Raw genomic sequence first — 11,428 nt, forward strand, 5'->3', positions numbered from 1 at the left:
TTCTTTGAGAATTCCAATCTTCTATTTGATCTGTTAATCTTTCCTGTTACCAATTTAACAGTAGCACTATTTTAACAATAATTTGAAACAATTATATAATTTGTATTTTATGAGATTAAAATTGAAACTGATTGAAATTCATTTTGTGAAAATATTAGAATCAATGAACATAAATAAGTAAAAATTATGATAGAGTTTCTACTTTGTAACTTATGTATGGAGGGAAATTATAAAAGGAAAAATATCTTTCTGAGATACACTTGACCTATATCTAATTACAGAAAACCATTTAAAGGTTAAAAAAAATTGCATTGGTAAGAGTGCTTAGTTAAGTATTTTTTTGGAAATTTAGCACTTAACCAAGGACACAGGGCCAGCCTAGTAATCAAACCATCAGCTACAAAGTCAACAGAAAACAAGTTCAAGAGGTATCGAAGGAAGCAAGATAACTTTAAAATATTCTGCAGGAAAACAATTCTTGTCCTGATTTTCCCAGAAAAGACATTTTCAAAGGTAATGTTTTATTAGAAAGATAAGAAGCCTCAGTTCATTAAAAATTAGCACTGATACAATTGAAACATCTACTAGGGCAATAAGCTTTGAGAAAAGAATATTAACATGTATTTGTAATTGGCTCTGATTGTATCTAACTGCAGACACTTCAAATTAAAAACGAAGGTCCGGTTTTCATAAGTAAAACAGTCAAGTCTTGACGTCTCTATATGGATACTTGTGCACATCAGTCATACACTGACAATTAAACATAATCACCATGTCAAAGAAAAAAATTCCTAAAATTTAAATTTAAAACATGAGCTAACATCTGTTACCATAAAAAGTACTTAATTTGTTTCACAGATTATATAGATGTCCATTTAGACTAAAGAGGATGCTTGCCATTTGTATATTTCTATATTATTTCAAAGAGTAATGTGAAATTGAGAAATAAAGAAATTTTAAAAATTTCACTACTTATCATCAGTTTTGAGGACAAAGACATACGTATGACCAGAGCAATGATGGACACTTGGTAAGATGTTCTAAATTTAGAACATGGTTTGGAGATGCAATACTGGAAGAAAATAGTAGCAAATAAGATCATGGTCCCTAGATGTCTCCTCTTTCATTTCCTAGTTACGAAATATTTTTAAATAGGTATATATTTGTTCCATCATTTTATTCAGTGAAGTAAGAAGGGATGAGTATGTATGATGATGAGGTAATATGTTTAGCCCCAGGATGCAGCAATGATTCTAGTCAGGTTGCTAGGCTACTGGGCCTATTCTGTTCACTACAGACAGCTAAAGTAAAATCTACTAAAGACAATGTAATGGTTCCAGAATAAAACTAGAGGTGGTACGGCTTATAACCTTATGTAAAATGAAAGAAAAGTGTTCCTTTATCATGAAAATTTGATCTAAAATATGCCAAATGGGAAGATAAGAATTCTTTAAACCTAAGGTTTAAAAACATTGCTAAAAAGCAAGAGGAAGACAATGAGGCTGGTCCTGAATGAAACCTGATAGTCTAGGGTCAGATAGAAGAGGAGGAGGACCTCCCCTATCAGTGGACTTGGGAGAGGGGCATAGAAGGAGATGAGGAAGGGAGAGTGGGATTGGGAGGAGGTGAAGGAGGGGGCCACAGCCAGGACACAAAGTGAATAAATAATAGTAAATTACAGAAAAAGCCTGTGGTTAGGCCAGGTTTCCTGCCGCACATGTCTTTAACACGATGCCCAAATCTAAGAGCGACAGGAAAGTTTCCTTAACAAAAACTGCCAAGAAAAGCTTGGAACTGAAGCAGAACCTGATAAAGTAGCTTTGGAAATGTGTGGACACCTACAAGTACCTCTTCATCTTCTCTGTGGCCAGCACGAGGAATAGCACCCTCTAGGAAATCCTGAATGCCTGGAAACACAGCCGGATGTTCTTTGGCAAAAACAAGGTGATGATGGTGGCCTTGAGTCTAAGCCCATCTGACGAATACAAAAATAACCTGCATCAGGTCAGCAGGAAGCTGACAGGTGAAGTTGGCCTCATTTTTTTTACCAACCACATGAAGGAGGAGGTGAATGAGTGGTTCACCAAGTACACAGAAATGGATTTTACTCGGGCTGGAAACAGACTGACTTTAACTGTGAGCCTGGATCCAGGGCCCCTGAAACAGTCCCCTCATTCCATGGAGCCGCAGCTGGGGCAGCTGGGCCTGCCCACTGCCCTCAAGAAAGGTGTAGTGACCCTACTATTAGACTAAGAAGTGTTCAAGGAAGGCCATGTGCTGACCCCAGAGCAGGACCCTGTCTTGAAGCTTTTCGAGTATGAGATGGTTGAATTCAAAGTGACCATCACACACATGTGTGATGCGCAGACCGGAAGATTCCAGCAAATGGACGATGGCCTGCCTAAGAGAGCGCCTGACTGCGGCAGAGCTGGAGGAGAAGGCTAATGGCTGACTCTAGGACTTGGGACTGTGGCCTTCCAGCAAGTTCTTCACCGCCACTTGTCCACCCAGGACTGGAGGGAGCAGCTGTTTACTTTGCTGTGGACAAAGAAAAGGAAGGATGCTAAGGAGTGACTTTGTTTCTATAAAGAATAAGTTTTTGTCGGCAGGGTGTTCCCTGTAGACACCAGAGAAAAAAGATAGAAAAGCCTGTGGTTAAATATACTAAATAAATTTGGATACCCATAAGACCGAAGTAGCTAGCGGTTTAGAAGCCTACGTGACTGTTATATATTATATCAATCAAATGAAGAACAATGAGCACATTTATTGCAATAGATACCTGAAAATGCTTAATAAGTTTTAATATGAATTCATGACACAATAACATTAAAAGGAAGATGACAAAAGTGATGAAACACATTCTTATAAGTAACTTCATATTAAATGAGAAAAAGATAAAATTGTTTTCTCTAAATACAAAATAAAACATAGATGCTCACTTTCACTACTCATATTCAGTACAGTGGTCCAAGTCATGGCCAGAGCAATAAAGGGAAAAAATAAAAAGAGAAGGAAAGGCAAAAAAAAAAAAAAAAAAAACAAACAAAGGGCATCCAAATAGGAAAAGAAGATTCATATTATCTCTCATTGAAGATAACGTGTTTTCATAATGAGTAAAAATCAAACATCTTAATGAGCTGATAAGTTCAGTAAGCTTTTAGGTTACAAAATTAATATATAACAAGGTGATAAAAATAAAACTAGCTCCCCAGAGCAACCCACAGATGCATTTCTTTCAAGAATCACTGAAGTTCTTCAAAGAGAGGGGAAAAAAAATACTTCAATGGTAATATGCTCCAAAGAGTCAAATCATTCTGCAACAAAAAAGAGCAGAGCTACCCAACCTCTGTTCTGTCAGAATTAAAGTCTCCTACCTTTATGCCAGAACTTTCCATTACATGCTACTTTAGATGTTTAATAGTTTTCTAGCCTGAAGAACCTAGCTCTTCCACACTCCAGCTATAAAACTGTTTCAAAGCCTAACAATCATAGGGTCAGCTTTATCATGGCGGTGACCCCACTTCTCAGCACAGATTTCTTTCATAGCTTCTTTTCCTGATGCTGTGACAAAATGCCATGACAAGAGCAACTTGAGGGAGAAAGAGTTTAGATCATAATCCAAGATACAGCTGATCATCGCAGAGATGTTTACAGCAGCAAAAATTTGGCTCACCATGTCAGCAGAAGACAAGAGTTAATATGTACCTGCTAGTGCTCAGCTTGATTTCTGCATTTTATAAAATCCAGGGTCTCCTGACTATGAATAGTGCTATCTCTATCAGGCAGTTCTTTTCACTTCAATCAACACAATCAACAGAATCCCTTACATGCATGCCTGGAGGACCAGCTGTCACGTGAGTCTAGATTTTTGTCAAGTTGACCACCAACATCAGACATCACATGCAGTAAAGTTTGCTTGCTCACACTCTTAACCCATAACAGTTTCAACAACAACTATAAATGACCCTTATATTTTTTACCTAGTTGAGAGTTAATGATGAGTCAGTTTAGAAATATTTTGTTGATTTAAAGCATTAGTCAGTTTGTATTAGAAATTCTCCACAAAAGGAACCTTATTTTTCTAAGCCAAAAAAAAAAAATGTATTAGTAGTGCAAAATGTACTTGCTTTTTTGTTGTTATTATAAACATAAATTTCTTTTGGGAAGTATATTTAGTGCAAGTAATGGACAGTATTTAACAAATTCTTTTCTGTAAATGTAATGTTTATTTTGATGATATAATTGTCGTCTTGGAGGTTTACTGCCTCCATCTGCTACCCTTGGCCTAGTTCTGGAAGCTTCTAGCCTCCATACAATCTAATCTAGGCCTAGAGTGTTTTCTCTCTGAGAGTTACTGCCAAATAAGCTCACCCTTTCTAGTTCTTTCTGAATTCTGCTGGCTGGTTCAACTCTATTGTTCTTGCTCTACCTCGTCTCCAAGCTGACGGATTCAAACTCTCTTCTCTCAGTTTCAGACTGAATTGTTCTGCTTGGTCTTCTGGCACCTTCTCATTCTTTGGCTTGTTCTGTATTCACCTGTGTCTAGCTTCTTCTCTCTCCAACCTGTCTCCATAAAACTCTCCTGGCAAAACTAGCCCACCTCTATCTTCCTTTGCATGGCTCTCTTAAGTCTTCTCTCTTTCATCTGGTGAAAGTTGGGAATATATTATTCTGTCACATATTTCTCTGATTCATCACTTTGGCTGCCTCTCAATTAGACATCACTATCAAACATGGGTACTTCCTTGTACAAACTAACTTTACCTTTATTATTTGGGATTAAGGGTAAGTATTAAAGGCATGTGCATTCCAGCCAGATCACATAGACTTAAGACTTTGGATGTGATCCCTTGCGAGAGCAGCAATGTTTCTGGATTAAATTCCTTTACACTTTTCACCTAAGGCAAAGAAGCTCACATCATGAAAGCCCTGAATGTGAGTTCCTTGACTTCAATGATGGGCAGACTAAGTGTCCCACGTTATACTGGCCCTACACTCTACACATAGTTGTATACAGTGCCGTAATTTGTTTTGATTGTTGGTTCAGAACCCCAGAGATATTCTGTTTCTCTGTACCTCATTACAAATATTCTACCCACCAGCAAGCAGCAAGTTCAACAATACCTGTGGGTACTTCCACACTGACTATTTCTTCATATTATGCTTCTTTCTAGTCTACTATATTAATGTCACTTCTTGTAACACTGTGGTAGCCTCCTTCCTAACTTCTCTCCTTCTACAGTGCTTTTTCAAATATTTCTCACTCATTTCTCTAAACCGTTTTTATTATTATGAATATAATGCATAAATATTTAATTATACATTAAATATATACATTAACATATGCATTAATTATACATTAAATGATTTTTCTTTCCTTCCTTAAAATTTAAAATCTCGACTTGCCAGAATTTATATGTGCCATTCCTAGAGTTGATTATTTATGTATAGCATAGTTTATATGAATATAGTATATATATCCTTAATTACCCTAAAAGAAAGCACTCTACAAACATCATTCTGTCTTCATCTGCTCTTATTTAATAGTCATATATTTATTACTGTTTTTAACTGCCACATAATAACTTCTTTAAGTATATACTATAACCGTTTTATATCCCATGGTAATGGATCCACTGGTTGTTTATTTTCACCTAAAAAAAATTATGCTACCATTGAAAGAGCAAGTTATATCTGCTTGCATGCGCATATATGTGTGTCTTTAGGATAGACTTGTAAGTGTTGAAGGATATGTGCTTTTAAATATAAAATAAATATTAGAAATGAAGAAAAGAAAGCAACATTGCCAAGACTAGTCTCTAGTTCAAGTCCTTTCATGGTCCAGAGCTGAAAAACATGAGGTTTGAAAATTTCTCCAGCCAAGCGTGTGATCACTTGAATAATCTTGACAGTCAGGTACATAAAAGTTGAGCATGTTGAATTTTAAGTAAAGATGAGTTGTTTTCATGTTTATAGTATTTTCATCTCTGTGTGTCTTCTTTAGTTTGAGTTCTTCTATTGTCTTTTTTAAAATATTTGTGTTTATTTCTTCTGTTAAAAATATTGGAAAAACAGCGGGGATACAGAGTTAATAAAATGTAACTAATAATAATAAAATAAATAAATATAACGAGCCCCCAAAAATATATTGGAAAAAGATATCAAAGATTTTAGTCAAATGTCTTACTTCTTTCTTCACATTAAATATATAGTCCTGAGGTCTTCTCAGTTCCAGTTCATTTACTGTCTATATAAACTCCTGTGTGATGATGGTTTTATTTTGTCTCTCATATTCAATTTCACTCTGCTGGGATCTAAGCTACTGTGAGGCCACATATAGGAGACAAACAATGAGGCTTCATGATAGTTGTTGGAAAGAGAAACTTGCCATGACAGAGCACTAGGATATAAACTGAGTGAAGAAGTAAGAGTAGCAGAATTAGTGAGCATGAAGACACAGAAGTAACGGAATAATAGCAAGGGACACAGAGCCCACTTGAGGATCAGCTTTCAGTGGATGGGAAAGATTTCTTTTTTTTTTTTTGTTTTTTTTTTTTAATTTTTTTTTTATTTTATTTTTCTTTTTAGTTACATTTTGTTAACTCTGTGTCCCAGCTGTATCCCGCTCCCTCATTCCCTCCCCAACCCCACACTCCCTCCCTGGTCTCCTCCCTGCCCCTTTCCAAGTCCCCTGATAGGGGAGGACCTCCTCCCCTTTCATCTGACCCTGTTTTATCAGGTATCTTCAGGGCTGGCTGCAAAGTCCTCCTCTGTGGCCTAACAGACTGCTCCTCCCCTGGGGTGGGGGTCAAACAGCCTGCCCTTGAGATCCTATTAGAAATAGTCCGTGTTCCCCTTACTTTGGAAAACTACTTGGTTACTGAGCTACCACAGGCCACATCCGAGCAGAAGTTCTAGGTTATATCCATAGATGGTCCTTGGTTGAGTGTCAGTCTCAGAAAAGACCCTGTGCCCAGATATATTTGGTCCTTGTGGAGCTCCTATCCTTTCCATATCATACTAACTTCCCTTCTTTCATATGATTCCCTGCACTCTGCCGAGGGTTTGGTTATGAGTCTTAGTGTCTGCTTTGAAACACTGCTAGGTAGAGTCTTTCAGATGCCTTTTGTGATAGACTCCTGTCATAAGTTCAATGCACATCCCATTTGTCTTTCTAAATGAGGATTAATCACCTTCGCCTGTGTCCACTTTCTTGATTATCTTCTTTAGGTGTGTAGATTTCATTATGTTTATCATGTCTTGTAGGTCTATATAAGCGAGTATATACCAAGTTTGTCTTTCTCCTTCTGGGATACTTCACTCAGAATGATCTTTTCTAGATCCCACCACTTGCCTGCAAATTTCATGATTTCTTCCTTTTTGATTGCTGAGTAGTATTCCATTGTGTAAAAATACCACAGTTTCTGTATCCATTCCTCCGTTGATGGACATCTGGGTTGTTTCCAAGTTCTGGCTATTACAAATAAAGCTGCTATGAACATGGTTGAACAAATGTCCTTGTTGTGTACTTGAGCAAATTTTGGGTATATACCTAGGAGTGGTATAGCTGGGTCTTGAGGTAGCACTACTCCTAGTTGTCTGAGAAAGCGCCAGATTGACTTCCAGAGTGGTTGAACCAGTTTACATTCCCACCAGCAATGGAGGAGGGTTCCCTTTTCTCCACAACCTCTCCAGCATGTGCTATCACTTGAGTTTTTCATCTTGGCCATTCTGATGGGTGTAAGGTGAAATCTCAGGGTCGTTTTGATTTGCATTTCCCTAATGGCTAATGAGGTTGAGCATTTCTTTAAGTGTTTCTCTGCCATTCGATGTTCCTCTTTCGAGAATTCTCTGTTTAGCTCTGTTCCCCATTTTTTAATTGGATTATTTGGGTTGTTGCTTTTCTGCTTCTTTAGTTCTTTATATATACTGGATATCAGCCCTCTGTCAGATAAAGGGTTGGTGAAGATTCTTTCCCAATCTGTAGGCTGTCTATTTGTTTTGATGACAGTGTCTTTTGCTTTACAGAAGCTTTTCAGTTTCATGAGGTCCCATTTATTGATAACTGCTTCCCTCATATGGTGCTGCTCAAGTGGAGAGTGGTCCCATTATGATGGAGCATTTTCAGTCTCGCTGAGTATTGGATTGTGATGTTAATTTCATGCGCCATTTCCTCTCAAAAAATAAAATATAAGATAAATAAATTTCACTGGAATATAAAAAAACTGGTGCACTTGACTAAGTATCTTTATTTTTCATATATTAAATATGCTACATATATAAAATAGTACCTCATTTGTATCAGCCCCAAGAGTATATTCTATATAATTGTTTTGAAAATTGAATGTTGAATCAGGCAATGTGTAAACATGTCCATCTCTTCTTGCTTTCTTCAACAGAATACCCAGGCCATTAGTAACTTTTTTAATTTATTACAATTTATTCACTTTGTATACCAGCTGTAGCCCCCTCCCTCACCCCTTCCATTCCTGTCCTCCCTCCCTTACTTCTCCCATACTACTTCCCCAGTCCACTGATAGGGGAGGTAATAAACATTTTTAAAAAACAAATATGGACTGTTTCAGTCATAGAATCAGTGGACACTATGCTATGGTTTTCTTTGTAGAACTTCACATTTCTTTTGATGATTTCTCTCCAGAACACGGTACTTAGCTTGGTGAATACTTATTAATGTTCTATCATTTAGATTAGCTCATGTCCTTAGAGAATGAGATCATTAACTCTTTTTATAGGTGTGATTGTAGAGGCCTAGGTCATTAAGGAATGCACGACTGTGTTCTAGAGGAGCAAAGTTTCCAAAACTCTAACCCCCATATGTATAAAGTGAGACTGTGGCCTACAGTATCTTAAATCAGAATTAATTCAATAATTCTCTCTCAAAACTACTTTATACAAGATGGTATAGTGATGCACACATTTAATACCCATGCCCAGAGTTTATAAACAGGATGATCTGGAGTTTAAAGCCAGCCTCAACTATTTGGAGAGTTCAGCATCAACTATGCAGGGAGTTTAAGGTCAGCCTGGGCTGCATGATACCTGGTGTCAAAAATCAAACCAAACAAACAAAATATGTAAGGGGTTTGTGATGTGGAACAGAATTTTTGCTGATGACAGCTCCTCTGAGGAGCATGATCTTTTTCACAACTCAGCTGGCTAGTAAAACATCACTTACTCATTTTGTTGATGGTTGTGTTTGAATAAGCTAAAAACTATTGTTTAGCTTTTCAAGAGAAATAGTCACCAAATTCTCATCACATTTTAACCTCAGTTGTTTACATGTTTCTTTTGGGCTTAAACTGACCTGGACCTACTCATCTTTTTTTTTTTTTTTTTTTTGCCTTTTAAAATTATTCTTTTTTTTTAATTTTATTTTTCTTATTAGTTACATTTTGTTAACTCTGTGTCCCAGCTGTATCACGCTCCCTCATTCCCTCCCCAACCCCACACTCCCTCCCTGGTCTCCTCCCTGCCCCTTTCCAAGTCCACTGATAGGGGAGGACCTCTCATTTGACCCTGTTTTATCAGGTATCTTCAGGACTGGCTGCAAAGTCCTCCTCTGTGGCCTAACAGACTGCTCCTCCCCTGGGGGGGGGGGTCAAACAGCCTGCCCTTGAGATCCTGTTAGAAATAGTCCGTGTTCCCCTTACTTTGGGAAACTACTTGGTTACTGAACTACCACGGGCCACATCCGAGCAGAAGTTCTAGGTTATATCCATAGATGGTCCTTGGTTGAGTGTCAGTCTCAGAAAAGACCCTGTGCCCAGATATATTTGGTCCTTGTAGAGCTCCTATCCTTTCCACATCCTACTAACTCCCCTCTTTCATATGATTCCCTGCACTCTGCCGAGGGTTTGGTTATGAGTCTTAGTGTCTGCTTTGAAACACTGCTAAATAGAGTTTTTCCGATGCCTTCTGCAGTAGACTCCTGTCATACGTTCAATGCACATCCCGTTTGTCTTTCTAAATGAAGATTGATCATCTTCGGCCGTGTCTGCTTTCTTGATTATCTTCTTTAGGTGTGTAGATTTCATTATGTTTATCATATCTTGTAGGTCTATATAAGCAAGTATATACCATGTTTGTCTTTCTTCTTCAGGGATACTTCACTCAGAATGATCTTTTCTAGATCCCACCATTTGCCTGCAAATTTCATGATTTCCTCCTTTTTGATTGTTGAGTAGTTTTCCATTGTGTAAAAATACCACAATTTCAGTATCCATTCCTCCGTTGATGGACATCTGGGTTGTTTCCAGGTTCTGGCTATTACAAATAAAGCTGCTACAAACATGGTTGAACAAATGTCCTTGTTGTGTATTTTAGCAAGTTTTGGGTATATACCTAGGAGTGGTATATCTGGGTCTTGAGGTAGCACTACTCCTAATTGTCTGAGAAAGCGCCTACTCATTTCTTAATCAAAATACCCAATCTCTAATAATTATCCTTTTAGTACCAGGGTGTTATAGACTTATAATTTTGATGCATAAAATTAGGAAGTGAAATAGCTAAGGTAAGTTCATCCTAGTATTTTATTACCTCCATGGTAGCTCTTCATTAAGTTATAAACACTTGAAAACTTAGCATATTTATAGTATCTAGAAAAGTAGATAATTTCATGCCACAGCTTTATTTTACAAAGGCCCCATGAATACCTGAGTCTAAACCCTATTTCCACTGAAATAGGTGGCTTAAAATTACTAACTAGGAAAACAAAGCGGAAGGGAAAAAGAAAGAGGAAATGTTGTCCCTTTAAAGTTGGCTGTGCTAACTACAGGGAATGTCAACAAAAGCAGCACTTAGAGTAATAAGTAGGCTTTGTTAAGTTCCTGCTTATGAGCCAAACTCTGTTCTAACGACTTTGTATACAAATGCCTTAAATCTTCAATGTGGCATTTTAAAATGTGAAATCCATTATCAGACAAGTCCATCGACATCCAAAAGTCATAACAATAGTGAAAAAAATCTAGGTATAAATGATTTCAATATATTGGTCTTTTCTGTATTAGGATTGTGAAATATATTATTAGTAATTTTATGCAGATTTTCTTTATCAATTTCTGATTTCCATCCGGACCAGCCAAGTTTGTTGAAGAATGCCAAGCTCTGAGCAAGCTCTAGAATTTCTCTAGATATCTTCAAATTTTAAACGTTAAGTTCAGGAGTAAGCCATAAGACTAGATTTAAAGTCAAGATCACTTAACATTAGCTCAGCGTATTTCAAAAGGGTCAAAGAAAGCAAACTATAGCAATCAAGCCCTTTAGAGCCAAGGGCGTCCTAGATTGGGTGCATCGATATTTTCTTGTGCTTTTTATTCAGTCTTTCCATATGCTATAAAAACACGAAATTCTTCAGTAGCATGCACATGCATGGGCAGAAGTAGGTACTAGAAAAATGTACAATAAC

The 11,428-nt window shown here is 37.3% G+C and overlaps 1 pseudogene; it reads left to right on the forward strand.

Moving 5' to 3' along the window:
- The first annotated feature begins 1,731 nt into the window (after nt 1–1,731).
- LOC129677255 (mRNA turnover protein 4 homolog) lies at nt 1,732–10,777 on the forward strand (annotated as a pseudogene).
- The last annotated feature ends 651 nt before the right edge of the window (nt 10,778–11,428 follow it).

Source organism: Psammomys obesus, unplaced genomic scaffold (assembly GCF_907164565.1).
Source record: "Psammomys obesus unplaced genomic scaffold, mPsaObe1.curated_primary_1811, whole genome shotgun sequence".
Taxonomy (NCBI): domain Eukaryota; kingdom Metazoa; phylum Chordata; class Mammalia; order Rodentia; family Muridae; genus Psammomys; species Psammomys obesus.